The sequence below is a fragment of the Callithrix jacchus genome, chromosome 5, assembly GCF_049354715.1.
Source record: "Callithrix jacchus isolate 240 chromosome 5, calJac240_pri, whole genome shotgun sequence".
Lineage (NCBI taxonomy): Eukaryota > Metazoa > Chordata > Mammalia > Primates > Cebidae > Callithrix > Callithrix jacchus.
In genome coordinates this window covers 152,917,763-152,939,564 of record NC_133506.1, presented here as the reverse complement: position 1 = coordinate 152,939,564, position 21,802 = coordinate 152,917,763, and the positions used below count along the sequence as shown (strand labels likewise).

Genomic DNA, 21,802 nt, shown 5'->3' with positions numbered 1-21,802 from the left:
ACATAATGTTTGGTGAACATTCTTGGGTTACTTGTGGTTAATGGAAGTAAATTCTATCTTCGCAGCCTTTGTCCCAGAGTTTGGGACCTAAAATTCATCCATCTATTCATCCATCCACTTTTTAAATATATATGGTTAATAATACATTTTAGGCTGGGTTTGATGGTTCACGCCTGTAATCCTGGCATTTTGGGAGGCCGAGGCAGGTACATCACCTGAGGTCAGGAGTTCGAGACCACCCTGGCCAACATGGCAAAACCCCGTCTCTACTAAAAACTCAAAATATTAGCCGGGCATGGTGGTGGACTCCTGTAATCCCAGCTACTTGGGTGGCTGAGACAGGAGAATCGCATGAACTGGGGAGGTGGAGGTTGCAGTGAGCTGAGATGGTGCCACTGAACTCCAGCCTGGGTGACAGAGCATGACTCTGTCAAAATAGATAAATAAATAAAAATAATAGTAATACATTTTACAACTGTATAGCAAAGATTACATAGCACTTTGTTAAATTCTTTGACAATATGAGCAAACATTATACAGTGCTTAGTCGGATACTCCACATACTTTAAATATATTAATCTTAATCTTCATAACACTGTGCAGTAGGTACTTAATTTTCCCTATTTTGCATAGGAGAACACTGAGCTAAAGAGAGATGGAGTTGATGGGATTGACATTCATTCAAACCCAAGCAATCTGACAGTCTCTGCTCTTAACAATGTTGCATTAATAATACACCATCGAGTCTCCTTTCTATTACAGTGTGGGAAGTCCTAGAGCAAAATGACATCTAAGATCATTTCCAGCCTATGAATGTAATTTTATATAAGTTCTAATCAATAAATTAGTAATATTAAAACATAAATGCAAAATGAATTCAGAGAAATGTTGGCTCTTTCTCCTGAGATCCATAAAGATGATCTAGAAATTTCCCTCTGTTTAGAGATTAGGAAGCACATCGTAGCATTCCCAGAGTCTGTAAGAGGGCTGGGGTTAAAGGAATGTCAACCTTACCACATGGCCTAGTCTCATGTTAGCAGCAGCTTCTCTTTCTTCAGGGACAAGTCAGAGGTCACTTGGTTCGTTCCAGGTCCCTGTGGTCAAGCATGGAGTCTACTGACATGTGCAGCCCAAGAGGTTACACTTAGCCAGCTGAGTGACATTGACTTATGGTCTTCCCCCTTGAGACTCTCATTAACCAAAAGTTGTGGCAGCAAGGAGACCCCGGCAGAGAGTCAAAGCTTGGAGTCCATTTTATTTTTAGCTTAATGGTTCCCTCTTCTCCAATTTAAGATCAGCCTTTTCTGAATGGCTGCCTCTGAAAGCCAGAAAGCTTTCAGTTGGTTAAACAGCATTACTTCACCTCATTATTGGAAGAAAAATAGGAAAGTCAAAATAAAGATGCATGTTCTCCTATAAGAGAAAAAATTATCCTTGGTAGTAATTTCTCCATTGTCTGAAATAATCCTATTAGGCATTGTCTTTCCAGCAAAATTAACCAACACAAGGCAACTGGCAGGAGAAGGGAGCTGGTGGAAGGAAAATATTGCTGTCATTTAGCTGCTGGTCAAGAGAGATAACTTGAATGCTCTTATTTCTTAATTAAAGGTACAAGAGTAGCCATTAATTCTTGACCATAACAAGATTAAATATCTGTGTATTGTTTTTTCTTATGTTCTGTCATCAACGTGATAGCCTCCTGCATGTCTTGTTCCATTTGATCAAACGTCCATTTGGATTTTGAAAATTATATGCTCCTTCAGAATATGAAAAATGCGACAGAGCCACTCCTTTTAAAATGTATTGCATAAGTTGCATAAAACATCAAGGAATTCAGGTTTTCTCCAATTTCAGTCACCACTCCACAAGGGAGCATTAGGTAAAACATGATCAAGAACTTACTTTAATTCAGAAGCAGGACTTTCCCTTTGAGAAATCTGGATTATGTTGTTGGATGCTTCCTTGATAGGCCCCTGACCCTGAAATGTTCGCCACAATCACACGGGGTCCACCTCCTGTGTCCCTCCTTCCTTCTCATCATTGTGACATTTGCAACACAGTTTACAAAACGTTTCTCACACAGGATCTCATTTTATCTTTTCTCTAAGGTAAGTAAGAGAGTCAATAGTTTAAATTTGGTAACTGAAGTTCAAAGCAGACAACTGACTTGTGTCAATTTCAACAAGAACAAGAAATGAAGCCAAGAGTGAAATGGAAATCTGTGAGATTTCTTCAGGGTGAGAAAGAGCATTGCTTTCATCACCTGCAGCAAACTGTGAATGCATTAAAAGAAATTTTCATCCAGTCCAAAGACTTACACAGTTCTGTAAGTTTTCAGAGAGAAAACCCTCAAGTGAATTGATGTGGAACCCCTGCTGCTGACCACGTATTCTGTTTTTCTGTGACACCGAAAACTCAACAACAATTGTAAAAACAGATTGAGTGCGTCTGCTACTAAACCCTGATTTAGCGTAGTGTTGTGTGTGATAGTGTGCCCCAAACAGGAAATGGGAAGAGTGAAAAGAGCCTCCTCGAGCAGGTTATGGTTGGAGTGGAAATATGAAGTTGAGAAATGAGTGTCTCTGCAGCATCCCTACGTTTTCCGCCTCAGATCCTGAATGGCAGCTGGAAAGGATTGGTGGTTACTTGGATCTAGGAAAATCCCGTTTTATCTCTGTTGGGACTAAGACAAAGCAGAAATGAATACCCAGTCCTGTTTATACAACCCAGCTTGATCTCTTCCTCCCTGCAGAAGAAGCATTTGGACGCTTCCCTTCCTGCTGAAAGTTGCCAGCCTCTCTTCAGAGTGGTAAGGGCAGAACTGGCCGTTATGGAAAGTTTCGGAGTAAGGGTGCCACAGCATCATGTTCAGGCAAGTAAGACAGAAGCTGAACTCATAAAGAGGGTTTGGGCTGGGCGCGGTGGCTCATGCCTATAATCCCAGCACTTGGCGGGTGGATCACGAGGTGAAGAGATCGAGACCATCCTGGTCAACATGGTGAAACCCCATCTCTACTAAAAATACAGAAATTAGCTGGGCCTGGTGGTGCAGCCTGTAGTCCCAGCTACTCGGGAGGCTAAGGCAGGAGAATTGCTTGAACCCAGGAGGCGGAGGTTGCGGTGAGAAGAGACAGTGCCATGGTAGAGCGAAACTCCGTCTCAAAACAAAAAATAGGTGTTTGGAACCCAGGGCTTCTTGTTTTCCTGTTGGAGAAGCTCTAAATTCTGAGAGCGTCCAAACCAGATCTGAGAGAGCCTTTCTGCCTCCCTCCCGCCTGCTCTGCTATCCACCTCACCAGTCAGTGCCTATTTTTTTTCTGTCATTGAATACTTGGGCAATATGGAAAACAGTAAAACACCAGTAAAATTCCTTTATAGTCATAGTCTCTTATTAGATAACCTCATATCAATGTTAGATATACATAACACTGTATATGTCTTTGTAATTCTTTTTCTACTATTTTAACATAATTGATCCTAAACTAAATGTAATTTGCACTACTCTTTATCAGCTAAATATATGACAAAGGCATTTCCTCATATTTTAAAAACTAATCATAAACATTGTTTTTATTGATTGCATACTCTCACTATTTCAACTTTTTTTTTTTTTTTGAGACGGAGTTTCGCTCTTGTTACCCAGGCTGGAGTGCAATGGCGCAATGTCGGCTCACCGCAACCTCCGCCTCCTGGGTTCAGGCAATTCTCCTGCCTCAGCCTCCTAGGAGCTGGGATTACAGGCACGCGCCACTATGCCCAGCTAATTTTTTGTATCTTTAGTAGAGACAGGGTCTCACCATGTTGACCAGGATGGTCTCGATCTCTTGACCTCGTGATCCACCCGCCTCAGCCTCCCAAAGTGCTGGGACTACAGGCTTGAGCCACCGCGCCCGGCCTATTTCAACTTTTTCATGTACAAAATTAATAAACTGTACCCTAGCGGCTAAACATTTCACTTTCTTACAGAAATTTTATTTTTCAAAATGCTGTTATTATTTTTTTTTCCATAAGATATCTTAGATCTTTTAAGGTATCTTTAAAACTTAGAATAGCTTTAAGATTTCTATCATTGAAAGAATATCATTGGCCAGGCACTGTGGCTCATGCCTGTAATCCCAGCACTTTCGGAGGCCAAGGTAGGAGGATCTCTTGAGCCCAGGAGGTTGAGGCTGCAATGAGCCATGTTCTCAGCACTGTACACTGCACTCCAGCCTAGATGACAGAATGAGACCCTATCTCCAAAAAACAAAACAAAAAAAAAAAAAGAAAGAAAGAAAAGAAAAAGTAATATCGTTTGATATTAGAAAATTGTTTTCTAGGAAGGTTTATTAGTTCAAACTGCTGTTAGCAGTGAATGGGTATAAATACCTCACTCTCACCAACACTGAATTTGATATGTTCTTAAGACGTTGCTAAGATTATAGAGAAAAAGGTCTCATTTTAACTTGCATTATTGTTTACTGCTATGGAAACAAAATTTTTTTGGGGGAGGGTATTCATTAGCTTTTAATATTTCCTCCTTGGGAAAAGTTTACGTCTCCTTACCCATTTGACCAATGGGGTTAAGGCAGTTTTCAAATTAATGGGTGTCAGCTTTAAAAATTATTTTTAACCTTGTTTGATCTTTCATCTCATGGCAACTAGAGAAGAGGTATAGAGCATGGTGTATTCCGTGTTCCCACAGATTTTTCTTTGTTGTTTGCAGTTTGATAAAAAGGGGAGGCCTTTTTTCAGTAGAACTAGATTGGCTTGCGGCCCTGGCTTGAAAATGGTAGAACATGAAGTTAAAGCGCAGGTGTTTGTTATGTGGAGCGTCACAGAGAAAATCAGATGTAGCTTGCACCTTGACCAGGCGCACACTTCCCCTGGATCTCCAAGGCTGCTCGGGAAAGGAGTGGAAACATATGCATTCCGGTGGTCTTTCCATTACAACATTTCAAAACAAAGCAAATTTTTACTTCATTTTTATACGTGCTGTAAAGTGTCTACATGTAATCAAATATACAAAAGTGTAATGACTCTAAACTGATTGGGAAACCCAGTTAGATAGTTTGGGGGTGGGCAAGAAATACATTACTTTAATGAGGAGATATTTGTGAGCCTCCATGCATATTAGAATATAATCATAGCTTTTTTCTTGCCAGGAGATTATATTCCTATTCCTGCCCTCCTCCCTTGCTCTCCCATATATAGATACACACATATGTACACTCCCCAGTTGATAGGGGTTGGCTCTGTGCCCCCACCCAAATCTCACCTTGAATTGTAACAATCCCCAGGTGTTAAGAACCAGTGAAAGTAATTGATTATGGGGGCGGTTTCCCCCATGCTGTTCTCGCGATAGTTTGTGAGTTCCCATGAGAGCTGATGGTTTTATAAGTGGCTGGCATTTCCCCTGCTCGTATGCATGTTCTCTCTTGCCGCCCTGTGACGAGGTGCCTTCCGCCATGATTGTGAATTTTCTGAGGCCTCCCCAGCCACATGGAACCGTGAGTGAGTTAAATCTCTTTTCTTTATAAATTACGAAATATCGGGCAGTTTTTTTTTAGCAGTCTGAGAACAGACTCAAACACCAGTAGAGTCTCTACACACACTACGGTTTTCAGGACTAACAAAATTTAGTATGTGTCAGATCTGGACTTGCCTTCTTACTTCCTCTTCCCTCGGCTGGTCTCACAAATCTTGCGTTTCAGGTTAACCACCTGGGACTGTAAACTACCAATGTCTGCTTCTGCTTCCAAAGGAGAACCACAGCTGAGAGGCAAGTCCTCATTATCTCTTGTCCCGTATCCCTGACGTTGCAGTTTATCCTTCAATTTAGGTCACTCCATATAACCAAGTTCAGACGCTATCATGATAAGTGGCATTTGTTGATGACATTATGAGATCCTACTTTTTGAGTAACATTCCTGGAAGAAATCTAAGAAATAGTGTTGCCAGATATAATACAAGCTACCCAGTTAAATGTGAATTTCAGATAAATAATCTTTCAGTATAAGTATCTTCCAAATGTCACATGGAATCTATTTATAAAAAGTATTGGTTTATCTGAAATTTAACTTTATCTATATGTCCTATATTTTTCTTTGCTATATTTGGCAACCCTACTAAGAAAGTGAAACTCATTAGGAATCTAACTGCACAGGCCGGGCACAGTGGTTCATTCACACCTGTAATCTCAGTACATTGGGAAGCCAAGGCAGGAGGATCATTTGAGGCTAGGAGTTCAAGACCAGCCTGTGCAACATAGTGAGACTTTGTCTCTACAAAAAATAAAAAATGTACCCAGGCCGGGCATGGTGGCTCATGCCTGTAATCCCAGCACTTTGGGAAGCCGAGGCGGGTGGATCACGAGGTCAGGAGTTCGAGACCTGCCTGACCAACACGGTGAAATGCTGTCTCTATTACAGATATAAAAATTAGCTGGGTGTGGTGGCACACATCTGTAATCCCAGCTATTCAGGAGGTTGAGACAGGAGAATTGCTTGAACCTGGGAGGCAGAGGTTGCAGTGAGCCAAGATCGTACCACTGCACTCCAGCCTGGGTGACTGAGCAAGACTCCATCTCAAAAAAAAAAAAGAAATAGAAAAAAAGGGATGTACCTGACATGGTGGCTCCCACCTCTATTTCCAGCTACTCAGGAAGATGACTTGAGCCCAGGAGTTCAAGTCGGCGATGAGCTATAATCCTATCACTTCACTCCAGCCCAGGCAACAGAGCAAGATCTTGTCTCTTGAAAAACAAACAAACCCACAGTAGAAATCAAATCGTTACTACCTCCCCGACAGTACAGAGAGAACCACCATCAATGTCACTATCAAAGGCATTGGCTGTATTTCACCAGTGGTCTGTGCCTGCCCAGTACCAGCAAGGCCAGGCCAAAGGCAAATGAGTCAGAAAAAAACGTGATTTGGGAACTTTCCTACTGATGTGGAATTATTATAGTTAGAGAGGTTTTAGCAATTGGAGAAATATTAACATTTAGAGAAGTTCTGACCTTTCTAAATAGCAAGAAACTATGTATTTCAGAAAAACAATCTTGTTTACTGTTATTAACATAACAAAACATGAATTGAGCTAAGAAAACCCACACAAGTACAAATCAGTTAACAAGAAAACCATGGCTCTGCTTGGGCTGGATTATTGTTGGGAAGGGCCTGTGAGCAGAGCATAGCTGGTCTGGCCACAGCTGCCTACCTGGCCTCTTCTCCCCTCCGTCAGTGTTCCTCTGAGGACCTCTCAACTTTTCAGACTCTCTGTTCAAACATGGCATTGGCATCTCTGGAATTTAATAAAGATTGTTATCAAAGAATAGCATGTGAAACCATATCAGGTATGATTTAAGCCTGTGAGTAATCAAGACTTAAATCCTTTATTTTGGTTGTAGACATAGTTTCCTAGCTTGTAGCATAAATGGCATAGTTGAGAAGTAAGGGAGAGAGAGTCTGGCTTAGTTAGCTCAGCATGTCATTTTCTTAAGAGAAAAAACAGCTGCAACTGATGCCTGAAAGATAGATTTTAAATAGTGTTCCCCCAACATGTGAGCCTACTGACTTCATTTAGCATGGGTTTTCCCCACGCACCAAGCAAGCCAGCAAGCCAGCAAGCCAGCAAGCCAGCAAGCAGGGAATTCTGTAACAGACACCAGCTGGGTGTCTTTCAATTCAATTCAGTTCTGGTGCTATTCTACCTGGAGACAGTGTTAGGTCCCATAGGTTCAGGGCTCAGTCCCACGACTGCTCCTATGTCCAAGGCAAATCAAAAGCCCCAGGTTGGCTGGGCGTGTTGGCTCGCACCTGTAATCACAGCACTTTGGGAGGCTGAGGCAAGTGGATCACAAGGTGGGGAGATGGAGACCATCCTGGCCATCATAGTGAAACCCTGTCACTACTAAAAATACAAAAATTAGCCGGGCGTGGTGGTGTAGGCCTTTAGTCCTAGTTACTCAGGAGGCTGAGGCAGGAGAATTGCTTGAACCCAGGAGGAGGAGGTTGCAGTGAGCTGAGATCATGCCATTGCACTCCAGCCTGGGTGACAGAGTGAGACTCCATCTCAAAAAACCACCACCACCACCACCACCCAGGTTGGGGCCTGTGCTTTTGACCAGCAGGCTATAAATTGGAGTTCCCATACTGACCTTTTCATGTTACATTAATTGCTGCAGTGGATCACACAACTCAGGGAAACACATTGACCCATTATAAAATGATGCAGATGAACAGATGCATAGGGATATGAGGAAAGAGGCAACGAGCTTTCCACCCTCTAGGAACCGCCATGTGTTTAGCTATCAGGAAACTCTCCAAACCCTGTCCTCTGTGTGTGTGTGTGTGTTGTTTTTTTTTTTTTTGAGATGGAGTTTCGCTCTTGTTACCCAGGCTGGAGTGCAATGGCCCAATCTCGGCTCACCGCAACCTCCACCTCCTGGGTTCAGGCAATTGTCCTGCCTCAGCCTCCTGAGTACCTGGGATTACAGGCACGTGCCACTATGCCCACCTAATTTTTTTTTTTGTATTTTTAGTAGAGATGGGGTTTCATCATGTTGACCAGGATGGTCTCGATCTCTTGACCTCGTGATCCACCTGCCTCAGCCTCCCAAAGTGTTGGGATTACAAGCATGAGCCACCGTGCCCGGCCCCCTCTGTGCATTTTTTTATGGCACCTTCCTTACGTAGGCATGATTGATTAAATCACTGCCCATTGGTAATTGATTTAAACTTTAGCACCTCTCCCCTTCCCAGAGATTGGGGAGTAGAAGTGAAAGTCCCAACCCTGTCTGATCATGCCTTGGTCTTTCTGGTGACCAGCCCCCATCCCGAAACTACTGAGGAGCTGCTAGTGACAGTCTTAGCATACTAAAAGTAGTCTCAGCTACTAGCCTTGGTCTTAGGGTCACTTTGAAGATTCTAAGAATTTTAGGAGTTGTTTCCAGGAAAGGGGGACAAAGACCAAATAATGCATTTTTTCAATATCACAGTCTCTGGTATCTTCAGCTGGTGAAGGATCATTGGGATGAAAAGTGAAAGGTATATTGAGAGAAAGATACTCCAGGCTAAGAGTCAGAAACTGTCCCTAAATTGACAAGTGATTTCACTTTTTAAAATTTGGATTTCTTTTTTACTAGAAGAGGAAAATACTAACTATCTCAGAGGGGTTATGATATTATAGACACAGAAACACTTTGCAAAGTTAGAAGCACCACATAAAACAATCATATTTGTACACACCTATGTTCATGGCAGCATTATTTGCAATAGCAAAAATGTGGAAGCAACTCAAGTGTCTATCGATGGATGAATATGTTATGTACATACAATGGAATGCTCTTCCGCCTTCAAGAGGAAGAAACTTCTGAAAAATGCTACAACATGGATGAACCTCGAGGATGTTATGCTAAATGAAATAAAGCAGACACAATAGGACCAAAAGTGTAGGATTCTTCTTAAGCCAGGTACTAGAGTCATCCAATTCAGAGAGACAGGAAGTAGTATGGTGGTTACCAGGGACTGGAGGAAGGGGAATGGGGAAGTATGACTCAACAGGTACAGTTTGGAATCATGAAAGCGTTTGGTGATGGTTGTTGGTGATGGTAGCACGACGATGCAAATGTACTTAGTACCACTGAAGTGGGCACTTAAAAATGGCTACAAGACTGTTTTTATATAGTGTATATTTCGCCACAGTCAAAAAATACACTGGGCACCATAAAATAGAAAATCTACTTTATAGAAAAATACCCATAATCATCAGAAGTAATAGATTGACTACTGTTAAGTAGTAGTATGAATGGGTAGGTTGAACAAAGCCTTCACATTGATTGGGCTTATGTAGAAGAGTGAGCACAACTACTCACTGACTTATAAAGTGAGGAGGCAAGATGGCCTTTGGACAGTTACACCTAAACATTTCGAAGGATTTTAATGACTCTAAAGGAATTAATGTACCTTTAAATTCCTTTGGGAGGCTGAGGCGGGTGGATCATGAGGTCAGGAGATCGAGACCATCCTGGCCAACATGGTGAAACCCCGTCTCTATTAAAATACAAAAATTAGCTGGGTGTGGTGGTGCATGCCTGTAGTCCCAGCTACTCGGGAGGCTAATGGCTTGAACCCAGGAGGCGGAGGTTGCAGTGAGCCAAGATTGCATCACTGCACTCCAGCCTGGCACCTGGCAACAGAGCAAGACTCTGTCTCAAAAAACAAAAAAAAAAGACGTTCATATCCTTGGGAATATGAATTTCCATAGGAATCCAAATTATTCTGAGGACTTCTGTGTTACACATCCATAACAAGATTATCCTGGCATGTCAGAAAACCCAGGAATGATCCCAACTTCCGTTCCTGGTTTAAGATTCTCTGGCAAGTTAGGTCACTCTGGTCCATGCCACTGGTAAAGCTGCCATTAATGTCTACATGACCAATGAGGAATGAGAGCTAGACCTAGTTTAACCAGACTTGATTGGGAGAAACTCATAATATACATTTTTATGGGAAGTGTCCAGATTTTTAATTTTTAAAAATATTTGTAAGGCAAACAAAATCTGTGAACCAGAAGCTTACCTGAATATATTAAACATTGTAAAACGCTTTCAAGACCTTTAAATATTTCTTAGATTGATCTTCTCTTTCTTTCCTTTCATTCTCCTTTCATTCCCTCTTTGTCCCTCCTGTCTACCCCTTTTCCCTTCCTTCCATCCATAATTATTTCTTGAGCAGTTACTATGTACTACGTACAGTGACTATTTCTAGCACTGGGTATAGAGCAGAGAAAACCAGACTATATCAAGTCGGAGTTTAGATTCTGTTGAGGTAGGAGGGAAGACAGGTAATAATACATTTAAAAAATCATTGGAATACATAGTAATAACTGCTCTGGAGAAGAATTAAGCCAGAAAGTGGGATAAGGAGTGGGGAAGATGTTGCCCACTCAAGTGGAAAGGTGGGGAGGAGAGCAGGTGCAAAGGTGTGAGGCCGATGTGGCCGGAGTGGTTGCATTGTTAACTTGCTTAAATTCTTTGCCGCTGAGAACCTTGGTTTCTAATATGTTTCCCGGGCAAATTTCTCTGGGGTCAGCTGTGGTATTTCCCTGAGGATTTCAAGCCTGCACTACAGCAGCAATTCTGGGGACCAGTTTCAGAACTTCCCTCTGGCTGTTGCTGTCCTGTGCTCATGTAAAAATTTGCCAGCAACTTGTATTGCGAATTCATTCATTATACATCTACTACGTTCCAGTTACTATATAGTATTCTTGGCAGTCAAAGATGGAAACGACACAGCCTCTGTTTTCCAAAGGGCTTACATCTAGTACCAAGGGACAGAAATTATCATAAATAGGTGAAATAAAGTGTCTCCGGTTCAATAAAAATATATACAAATGGAATTAAATGAGGGAGTGATCACTCAGCCCTGGAGAGATTAGGACTGGAATGGGCTGGGAGGGGAGAGACTAAAACTGAGAATGCATTGACAGTATCCCCGTGACTCACAGAGTCACCATTTATTATGGACTCGCCTGTCATTACATTTGCACTGTAGTGTATTGGCCTCCTGGATGGATGTATTGGAGCTGGTCATAGAAAAATACCTTAATTCTTGCCAATAATTGTATTTGTTCTCTGAAGAAATGATTTATTATCTCAGCTCTCATTTCAGTTGCATAATACTTAGCCAGAATTTGAGTCTATGTGATTTAGAAGAAAAGTTTGTTGTTGTTTATGTCCATCCACAAAGAATAACATTTAGATTAGTGTTAACCTCTCACTAATAATTACTTTAGAATTGAGAAAGACATTAGGGATTAGGTCTGCTTGTGCCATTAAAGTCAACTGAAAGACGGATTCTTAGCTTGTATTTCTAAAGTATTCAGATTTGTAAAATGCCATGCAGTTATTTTGTGTACTTAGTTCTTAGCACTCCTCCAGGGGTGAGGGATGGGAGAAGCGGACTCTAAAGACTCAAAAGAGAGAAATGAGTCATGCCCTGAGGTGCGGCTTGTCAAGGGCCACAGGGCCAGGCACTGGAGAGAAAAGACAAGCAGCAGCAAAGTCCAAGGCTGGCATATTATTCTTTCTATCAAAGCCTCCTTCTATTCAGTCCCATATAGAAGACCCGGTAGGGTACAAAAATCAGACAGAAGTATTTCCAGGACTTTCCATGTCTGATTGACTCACCAAGGTAAAATCATGAATTAGCCTAACAGCCTCTGAACCATGGCAGAAGAGTTCACAGAAATGTACCTGTTTTACTTTTCAATAGATTATATTTTAGTATTCTTTATCTTACTTTATTTGAATTTTTGAGATGCGATTCACAGTTTATAAAATTCACTTTTAAAGTATAAAATTTAGTAGTTTCAGGATATTCCCAACACTGCTAAATCACCACCGTTCACAAATTCCAGAGCATTTTCATTATCCCCAAGAAGATGCCAGCCCCAACGGCAATCGGCTCCCATTCTCCTCTTCCCCAGGCCCTGACAACCACGAATCTACTGTCTCTATAGATATGCCTATTTTGCACATTTCATGTATGTGAAATTATACAGTATGTGCCCTTTTGTGTCTGGCTTCTTTACATAGCATATTTTCAAGTTTCATCCATGTAGTAGCATGTATCAGTACTTTATTCTTTTTTTTTTTTGAGATGGAGTTTTGCTCTTGTTGCCCAGGCTGGCGTGCAATGGCGCGATCTCGGTTCACTGCAACCTCCGCCTCCTGGGTTCAAGCGATTCTCCTGCCTCAGCCTGCCAAGTAGCTGGGATTACAGGGGCCTGCCACCAAGCCAGGCTAATTTTGTATTTTTAGTAGAGATGGCGTTTCTCCATGTTGGTTAGGCTGGTGTTGATCCAACCTCAGGTGATCCACCCACCTGGGCCTCCCATAGTGCTGGGATTTACAGGTGTGAGCCCTCACGCCTGGCCGGTACTTATTCTTTTTTATGGTTGAATAATACTCTTGCTCTATTTTCTTTATCAGTTCTTCAGATGATAGACATTCGGGTTGTTTGCTCTTTGGACCATGGTAAACATGCACGTACATGTTTTTGTTTGTCTTGTGTACATGCTTAGGAGTGGAATTGTTGGGTCATATGGTAACTATGTTTAACTTTTTGAAGAAGCCAAACTTTCTCCAAAGTGGCAGAACCATTTTATATTCTGACTAGCAGTGTTAGAGGATTCAGTTTCTCCTCATGCTCACCAATGCTTGCTGTTGTCTGTCTTTTTTGTGATAACCATTCTAATGGCTGTGAAGTGGTATCTCGTTGTGGTTTTGATTTGCATTTCCCTAATGATTAATGCTGCGGGAAATCTTTTCATATGTGGGTTGGCCATTCGTATATGTTATTTAGAGAGATTTCTATTTAAATCATTTGCCCATTTTAAAATTGGTTACTTATCCCTTTATTGTAGAGTTGTAAGAGTTCTTTGTATATTCTGGATGTTAATTCCTTATCACATAAGTGATTTACAAATATTTTCCTCAATTTTGTGGTTTATCTTTTCACTTTCTTGATAGTGTCCTCTATAGCACAAAATTTTTAATATTTATAAATTCCAGTGGATCTATTTTCTGTTTTGCTGTTTGTACTTTTCGTGGCATATCTAAGAAACTAGTACCTAATTGGCCACAAGATTTATTCCTCTATGTTTTGTTTTAAGAGGATTATAATCTTATCTCCTACATTTAGGTGTTTGGTCCATTTCAAGTTAATGTTTGTAATGATATAAAGTAGTTTCCCAGCTTCATTCTTTTTCAAATGGATATTCAGTTGTCTCGGCATATTCTTTCCCCTGTTGAATGGCTTTGGCATCCTTGTCAAAAATCAATTGACCATAGAGGTATGGGTTTATTTTTGGATTCTGATTCCTATTCCATTAATCTATATGTCTATCCTTATGGTCACTGCCACACTGCTTTGATTACTGCAACTTTATAATAAGTTTGGGAATAGGGAAGGTGGCGTCTTGTAACTTTGTTCTTCTTCCTCAAGAGTGTTTGGCTATTCCATATCACTTGAATTTCCCTGTGAGTCTTAGGATCTGCCTCTCAATTTCTGCAAAGCACACATCTTGGAATTTGGTAGAGATTACATTGCATCTCTTTATCAATTTGAGGAGTATTGCCATATTAACAATATTAAGTTGTCTAGTCCAAGAGGCATGAGACATCCCTGCATTTATATACATCTTCATCTCTTTCAGTGATGTTTTAGTTTCTTCACTGTGCAAGTCTTGCACAATTTTTGTTAAATTTGTCTTAAGAAGACATATACCTTATTGTATATTATGGTCATTTTTAATGTATCAAAAATTAAAAATACATGTAGTATCATTAAGAAATAGATACCACTACTTACTAGATACCAGATTTTTGACCATCACCTTGTCTTGTTGAATCTACTCTGCAACTTTTGGAAGTTGCTATTACTGTTCCCAGTCTACAGTTAAAGAAACCAGAGCTCAAAGAAGTTAGGGAATTTGCCCAAGACTTTTTCTCCTAAGTAGTTTCTTGAAATTAGAACCAGTTATAACTGACTCAGTGCATGTCATTAATGAAGATATTTTTGTGCTCCATTAAATTGGCTTTGGAGACAATAATAGCTTGGGAATTCATGTGTTTTTATATCCTATGGAATTACTTAGCTGTTAAGAGTTTTGCTTTTTGTACCCATGTAAGGAATAGATTGTAAATAAAATGTATGGGGAAAAATTATAGAATAAATTTCGATGATTATCGTTTAGAAATCTAGAGACTATGATTTATTAAAGTCTATATGTGACTTTATCACAGGTGCCATCATCAAATTGTGGCTTAAATTCATCTTCACCAAAATTTGAACTTGATACTAAGTCAAACTTGACATTAAGTTAAATTATCAAAATTACTGCCTCTCATTTCTATTTTGAATGAACCTAATTATGCTGAGCTGAAGCTGAGAAGGGAAAATATCTCTACAAACATCATGATCAAATATTCCCAAATTCTGGGGCATTGTGGTCAGTTCAGTTCAAGAAAGATTTATTGAAGCCTGTGGTTCTGGTTTTTGATTGTTCAGAACAAATATTTGATGGATTGAAACCACAAGCATTTATAGATCATAATTTTGTGGGTCAGGAATTCAGGCGGAGATCACCTGGGCAGTTCTTCTGCTCAACGTGGCACTGTTCAACATGACACTGTCATTCATCTAGGTCACCTGTGGATATTCACCAGACAGCTGATCTGGCCTCAAGGGTCCAGGGTGGCTTCATTCACATGCCTGATGCCTCGGTGGGGAGAGAGGAAGGTGAGCTCAGTTAGGCCCATTCTCATTTTCCTCTCTACTTACTGTCACCAGCAGTGTGGAAGTATTTCTTGCAGAGTGACTTCTAGAGAAGGGGTAAAAGGTGGGCTCAAATCCAGCATGATTCCAACATACTCTGTCACGCACAGTAGTCCCAGTCTGGCTGATATTCATAAAGAATAGAACTGGAGTTCACCTCCAGATGAGAGTAGCACCAAGGAATTTATAGCTATTGTTAACCCCATAGAAATCATGTGCCAGACATGATATTAGGCCTTAGGGAAACAGATTAAAAAGACACTTTCTCCTTAATCAAACATCTCAAAGTGTAATGAGCTGTTGTTAGAATGATCAAATCATATAATTTATTGTCCAAACCAGATACTTTTAAGAATGAAAAGGGTGTAAATAATTATTATGCATGGATTAGAGGCATGAAATGGGACTATCCCATGCAACCTGGAATGATGATGATGTTAGTTTTTGAACACATTGAAACTTAATACTTCAAAAGTGGTAAAGAGCTTAGATTATTTTTCTTTGATGTCTTCCAACTCTTGTAGGGTGTAAGTTTCATTTTTCATCAAAGTGTGCTGGGGAGTGATTTGAGACAACTGTGAGATACCTGTGGATATGAAAAGTAGTTCGTTTTTTAAAAATCACAATTTTTTATTAAGAACAGATCTCAGATCTAAAATATTATGTTTCTTGCTACATTCCTAACTTTTTAAAACACAATAAGGAAGTTGATCAGTAAAGCTTTGTGATAAAAGCCGATATTTGTAGACATGAGCAAGCTCAGAAGTACCCTTTATGTTATCTACCTTGTCTTAGTCCATGAGTGTTGCTATAACAAACCACCCAAAACTGAGTAATTTAGAAACAACAGAAATTTATCCTTCACAGTTCTGGAGGCCTGAAATTCCTACATCAAGGTGCTAGCAAGATCAGTGTCTGGTGAGGGCTACTCTCTGCTTTTAAGATGGCCTTCCCCGAGAAGGGATTGACACTGTGTCCTCACATGGTAGAAGGGCAGAGAGGGGGCTCTGGAACTCACACTAAGCTTTTTATAAGGGGACTTACTGCATTCATGAGGGCAGAGCTCTCTCGGCATAATCACCTTCCAGTAGCACCACTTCTCAACATCATGTCTTTGGGAATTAAGTTCCAACATATGAATTTTGGAGGGACACACACGTTCAAATCATAGGGAACACACCTTCGTCTGTGGCATCGCTCCTGTTTTGTCCCTGTAGGACCAATTACTGAATTTGATTTACACAAGTTCTTCTTTAAAGTTTAAGAATTCAACTCTCAGAGCCCTCTAAGTTTAAGGGCCAAAAGTTTGTGACTTTAAGAGGTAATGTTTTAAAAACTGGAGTCAGGTCACATTCAGGAGTGAGACCAAATAAAAAAGTGACTGTCACTCTTCATCCCCAATCAGAAGCAGTTGAGGCTCCAGTTTGTTTTGTGTGAGTGTCTGGATTTGGTGTTCAAGTGGCTGAGAGTAATTCCCATGAGCCAGGAATAAAGGGAATGTGAAATTTCCCTGCCAAATGTTTAGAAAGAATGACAAATACTAAGAATAAAACTTTGGACAAACTATATTTCACAATGACTATTAATTTTTATTTTTTATTAATTGGAGTGGTTTTGGTTTTATTTATTTATTTTTAAATTTTTATTGTGTTTTAGGTTTTGGGGTACATGTGCAGAACATGAAAGATAGTTGCATAGGTACACACATGGCAGTGTGTTTTGCTGCCTTCCACCCCTTCACCCACATTTGGCATCTCTCCCCATGCTATCCCTCTTCAGCTCCCCCCGCCCACTGTCCATCCCCTATTCCCCCCAATAGACCCCGGTGTATAGTACTCCCTTCCCTGTGTCCATGTGTTCTCATTGTTCATTACCCACCTATGAGTGAGAATATGCGGTATTTCATTTTCTGTTCTTGTGTCAGTTTGCTGAGAATGATGTTCTCCAGATTCATCCATGTCCCTACAAAGGACACGAACTCATCAATGTTGACTGCTGCATAATATTCCATGGTATATATGTGCCACATTTTCCCAGTCCAGTCTATCATCGATGGGCATTTGGGTTGGTTCCAGGTCTTTGCTATTGTAAACAGTGCTGCAATGAACATTCGTGTGCATGTGTCCTTACAGTAGAATGATTTATAGTCCTTTGGATATATACCCAGTAATGGGATTGCTGGGTCAAATGGAATTTCTATTTCTAGGTCCTTGAGGAATCGCCACACTGTCTTCCACAATGGTTGAACTAATTTACACTCCCACCAGCAGGGTAAAAGTGTTCCTATTTCTCCACATCCTCTCCAGCATCTGTTGTCTCCCAATTTTTTAATGATCGCTATTCTAACTGGCGTGAGATGGTATCTCAATGTGGTTTTGATTTGCATTTCTCTAATGACCAGTGATGATGAGCATTTTTTCATATGTTTGTTGGCCTCATGTATGTCTTCTTTTGTAAAGTGTCTGTTCATATCCTTTGCCCATTTTTGGATGGGCTTGTTTGTTTTCTTCTTGTAAATCTGTTTGAGTTCTTTGTAAATTCTGGATATCAGCCCTTTGTCAGATGGGTAAACTGCAAAAATTTTTTCCCATTCTGTTGGTTGCCCGTCACTCTAGTGACTGTTTCTTTTGCCGTGCAGAAGCTGTGGAGTTTGATTAGGTCCCATCTTCCAACTGTCTTTAAAGTTAGAGTCACTCATGGCAATGGAATGTACTGGCTTCTATTTGCCTGAGATAAAGATTTCGTTACCTCTTTACCATAACTACCAAGGTCAATTTTGTTTTTTATTCAAAAGTTAAATTACCAAGCCTTCACCTCTATTTTAAAGTGTTTTGACATCAAGTGTTCTGAGGAAAGGTAACGGATGGAGATAGTCATTAAACTAATATTTATTCTGATCCTATTATGTGACAGGCTCTGGCTCAGGGCAGGAGATATTACAATGAAAAAATGCTGACAAGATCCCTTTGTGATGTTCATATTCTGGTGTAGCCAGAGAAATGACAAACAAGTAAATTATAAACACGAAAATGGTATTATATTAAGTGGCTCTAATGAAATACACAAGATGCCATCTTGGAAAGTAACTGGGGAGGGTGGGAGGTGGAAGCTGATTAAGACTACCAGAGAACGCCTCTCAGAGAGATCATATTTGAGCTTAGACCTGAAAGATGAGAAGCAGAAAGCCAAGAAAAGTCAAGAGAGGTGCATTCAGACTGCAGAAACAACTATGAAGGGCCTTTCACCTAGCAGTAAATATGTAATAAGCCTGTGTTAGCTAACCTGGGCCAAACCCCCAAAACAATCAAAGTACAATAACTACAATTTTGTTAATTATCTGGACTATAGAGTATCAGGATTCTAGATAATTTGTTCAGATTAGGTCCAAGTCTCATTTTAAGTGCATCATAAAAACTATTGCTAAGAGAATACAAACTCCTTGCTAACTAGCTATGATTTGGGGCAAGTCACTTCTCTAAGTTTTAATTTTTTTAATTATAAGTTGAGAAGATTGAGCCAGCTGTTCTTTGATGTTTGGAAAGCCGCAGGGACCTCCTTACTACATGAAGAAGGAAACAGGCCTAGGCGAGGAGGAAAATTAAGGAACTAGCATTGACTTAGAAACTACTACATGGGAATCCTTTCCATGTCATGCTACGTTTCATCCTTCCCATATTCTGGACTAAATAGCAGTATTCCAGAATTCCAAACACGAAAAACAGTAACGTAACTTACCCAGTCTGCATAGCTGGTAAGTGGCAGAGCTAAGATTTGCCTCCAGACCTGCTGGAACCACTGTACTAGAATCCAAAGTAGCAGGTAAGAGCTTGGGCTGTAGAGTCTGAGAGACATGGATTCAAAGCCTGCCTTTGCTCATCCAGCTTGTGAGCTGTGGCAAGTCAGTTAATTTCTCTGAGACTCAGTTTCCACACTGGAAAATGGAGATCATATTGTCCACCTCTTACCTTCCTCAGTTACTTTCCATAATTTCATCTTGTGTATGTTGTTAGAGACACTTAATGTAAGATGTATAATATGCCTTTTTAGTGTTTATAATGTACTTGTGTGTTGTATAGGCTTGTTTGTCAAGAGGCTGTGGTGAAGATGAAAATAAAACTCAGCTTATGAGTGTGCTTTTATTTCATTTCTCCAGGGATGCACAGCAGATGGAAACAGATCTTAAGTCTCCTATATCCTAGAACAGAGCACTTATCATGCCCCATAGGAGATGAGACTATATTAAAAATGAGTGTATTCGCTCACTGAATACCTGATTATTTAATTGTATATTATTTGATTGTATATTTATTATATATTTCTATTCCTACACTACAATGTAAATATTGAGGAAGGAAGACAATAAAGAGAAACATTAGCTTATTTTCCACATATGTCAGAAAAGCTTTTAGAGCCTGTTCTGCCAAACACTAAGGTGGAATTCAATGGACCGAAACCTTTGCTAGATCCGTTCCACCTACTGTGTCTTGAATACATAATCATATCATGAACAGGGATTCAACAACCAAGATATGCCAAACTCTTTGCTCAATGTCCTTCAAGATAGTTTCCTACTAATGAGACTTTCACTGTATAGTATTTTTTTTTTTTAAAATAGGGTTTAGGTAAGTATTGAAACAATTTGATCAATTTATGAAGCCAAACTACATGATTCAGTTTAAATATTTTATTTGAGATAGGGACGAGGCATGGGGGGAGGGGCTGCTGAATGACCTCTGTTGACCTGAATTACTAGGCTGTCATCCAGGACAGTGTACAACTGGGGAAAAGGCACAGTGGAAGCTGTTTCTTAACCCTAAATATTAAATATATGCTTTTTCTACAGTGAAGTAAATTATAGAAATTACTAGCGTGATTGAGAGAAATGTTTTGGGAGATAAATTTTTTTGAGTCTCATGAGATGTGGATGTAAAGGAAAACATATTTTGAATTTCTGTGTGATTCCACCTTTCTTCCAAGGAGATCCAGTTCTTTCACATGCCATCACACCCTTCTAAGGCAGCTACAAGCAGGGCCCTTTTAAACTGTAGACATCAAAGTTAAGGAGGAACTCATCCAACATTAGTAAAATGCAAGTACATTTTAAGTTAATTTATGGAACTAGTGGAAAACTTTCTCAAAAAAACTTTATTTTTTTTGAGACAGAGTTTCGCTCGTATTGCCCAGGCTGGAGTACAATGATGTGATCTCAGCTCACTGCAACCTCTGCCTCCCGGGTTCAAGTGATTCTCCTGCCTCAGCCTCCCAAGTAGCTGGGATTATAGGCGTGTGCCACCACACCCAGCTAATTTTGTATTTTTACTAGAGATGGGGTTTCACCATATTGGTCAGGCTGGTCTCGAACTCGTGACCTCAGGTGATCTACCCACTTCAGCTTCCCAAAGTGCTGGCATTACAGGTGTGAGCCACCGTGCCTAGCCAGAGTTTTTTATTTTATATCTTAGGTGGGGTGCATACTTCTCTTTGTAATTGTTAGGTACAAGAGGAGAACACACTGTGTTTGAAGTAATTTCTTTTTATCATTAATTTTTGTACCAATGAATTTTTAAATTTCTCATAAAATATTACTCTTTCAAAAAGACTTTATTTAAAAGCTAACAAATAAAATATTGTATTTATGATACCTTTTGCTTTTTCATAGAACTTGCATGAAACATTTCATTGATTTGAATTTTTGCAAGAATGTAATATCTTAACACTCACCTCCCACCCTTTGGCCAGAATTTCTGAATTGTTACAATTAAACTAAATTTTATTTTTAAAAATTCCAACTTGTGTGTGATTTAAAAGCTGAAAAGTGATGGCTTCGATGTCTGTGTCTCATCCCTATGGCAGAGCAAAATCCTTTCTGTGACATCACAAATTAGCCAGTAAAATTTTATCCCCAGAGACATGATGCCTGACTTTTCCCATTGCTGAGCTCTGCTAGAGCCTAGGTAAGTGCTGAGCAGCCACAGCCATGATGTGTGGGAATGTGCAGAACTTTCTAGAGTCCTTGGATTGCTTTACACTGAACCCACGAGGGCTTAGTGTTCTCCCCCCAACTTTCCTGTGTATATCCTGAGGCAGAATGTTTTTCCCTTTTAGGGGACCACTGATAGAAAGGTACAAACAAACAAAAAGAGCAGCAGGATATTTATTTTATCACGTTGCATTTTAAGATCTTATATGAATACCATGGAGATTATTTTCCTCGGGCAAAAAGGAAAATGAATTGGGTAAGGACTAGCTATAGTCCAGTGTAGTCATTTAATGAAAAAGAACAGGACCTATTTGGCAGAGAAAAGCATGCACCTGGGCCATGCTCTCTGAGTGCACACAGTCATCATAGGTTTTACTCTTGGAATTGGACTTAACCAGATTAACTGATTTTGCATTTGCTTTGATAAGCTTTTTATCCACATTAAAAACATTACCATCTCTGTGACAACAGCCTGTGTCCCTTATTAATCAGATGTGTTTT

At 40.1% G+C, this 21,802-nt stretch overlaps 1 protein-coding gene and 1 long non-coding RNA gene across 3 annotated transcripts in view; one reads left to right on the top strand and one right to left on the bottom strand.

Annotated features, from left to right (window-relative positions):
- Nucleotides 1-21,802, top strand: part of STARD13 (StAR related lipid transfer domain containing 13) — a 554,175-nt gene that overhangs the window by 11,388 nt on the left and 520,985 nt on the right. The window lies entirely within an intron of this gene.
- Nucleotides 15,659-21,802, bottom strand: part of LOC144582895 (uncharacterized) — a 35,925-nt gene continuing 29,781 nt past the window's right edge. Inside the window, exons 2-3 of the long non-coding RNA XR_013536442.1 lie at nucleotides 17,200-17,283; nucleotides 15,659-15,907 (exon numbers count right to left, since the gene is read on the bottom strand). This is a non-coding gene — a long non-coding RNA (uncharacterized LOC144582895). The remainder of the gene's footprint in view (nucleotides 15,908-17,199; nucleotides 17,284-21,802) is intronic.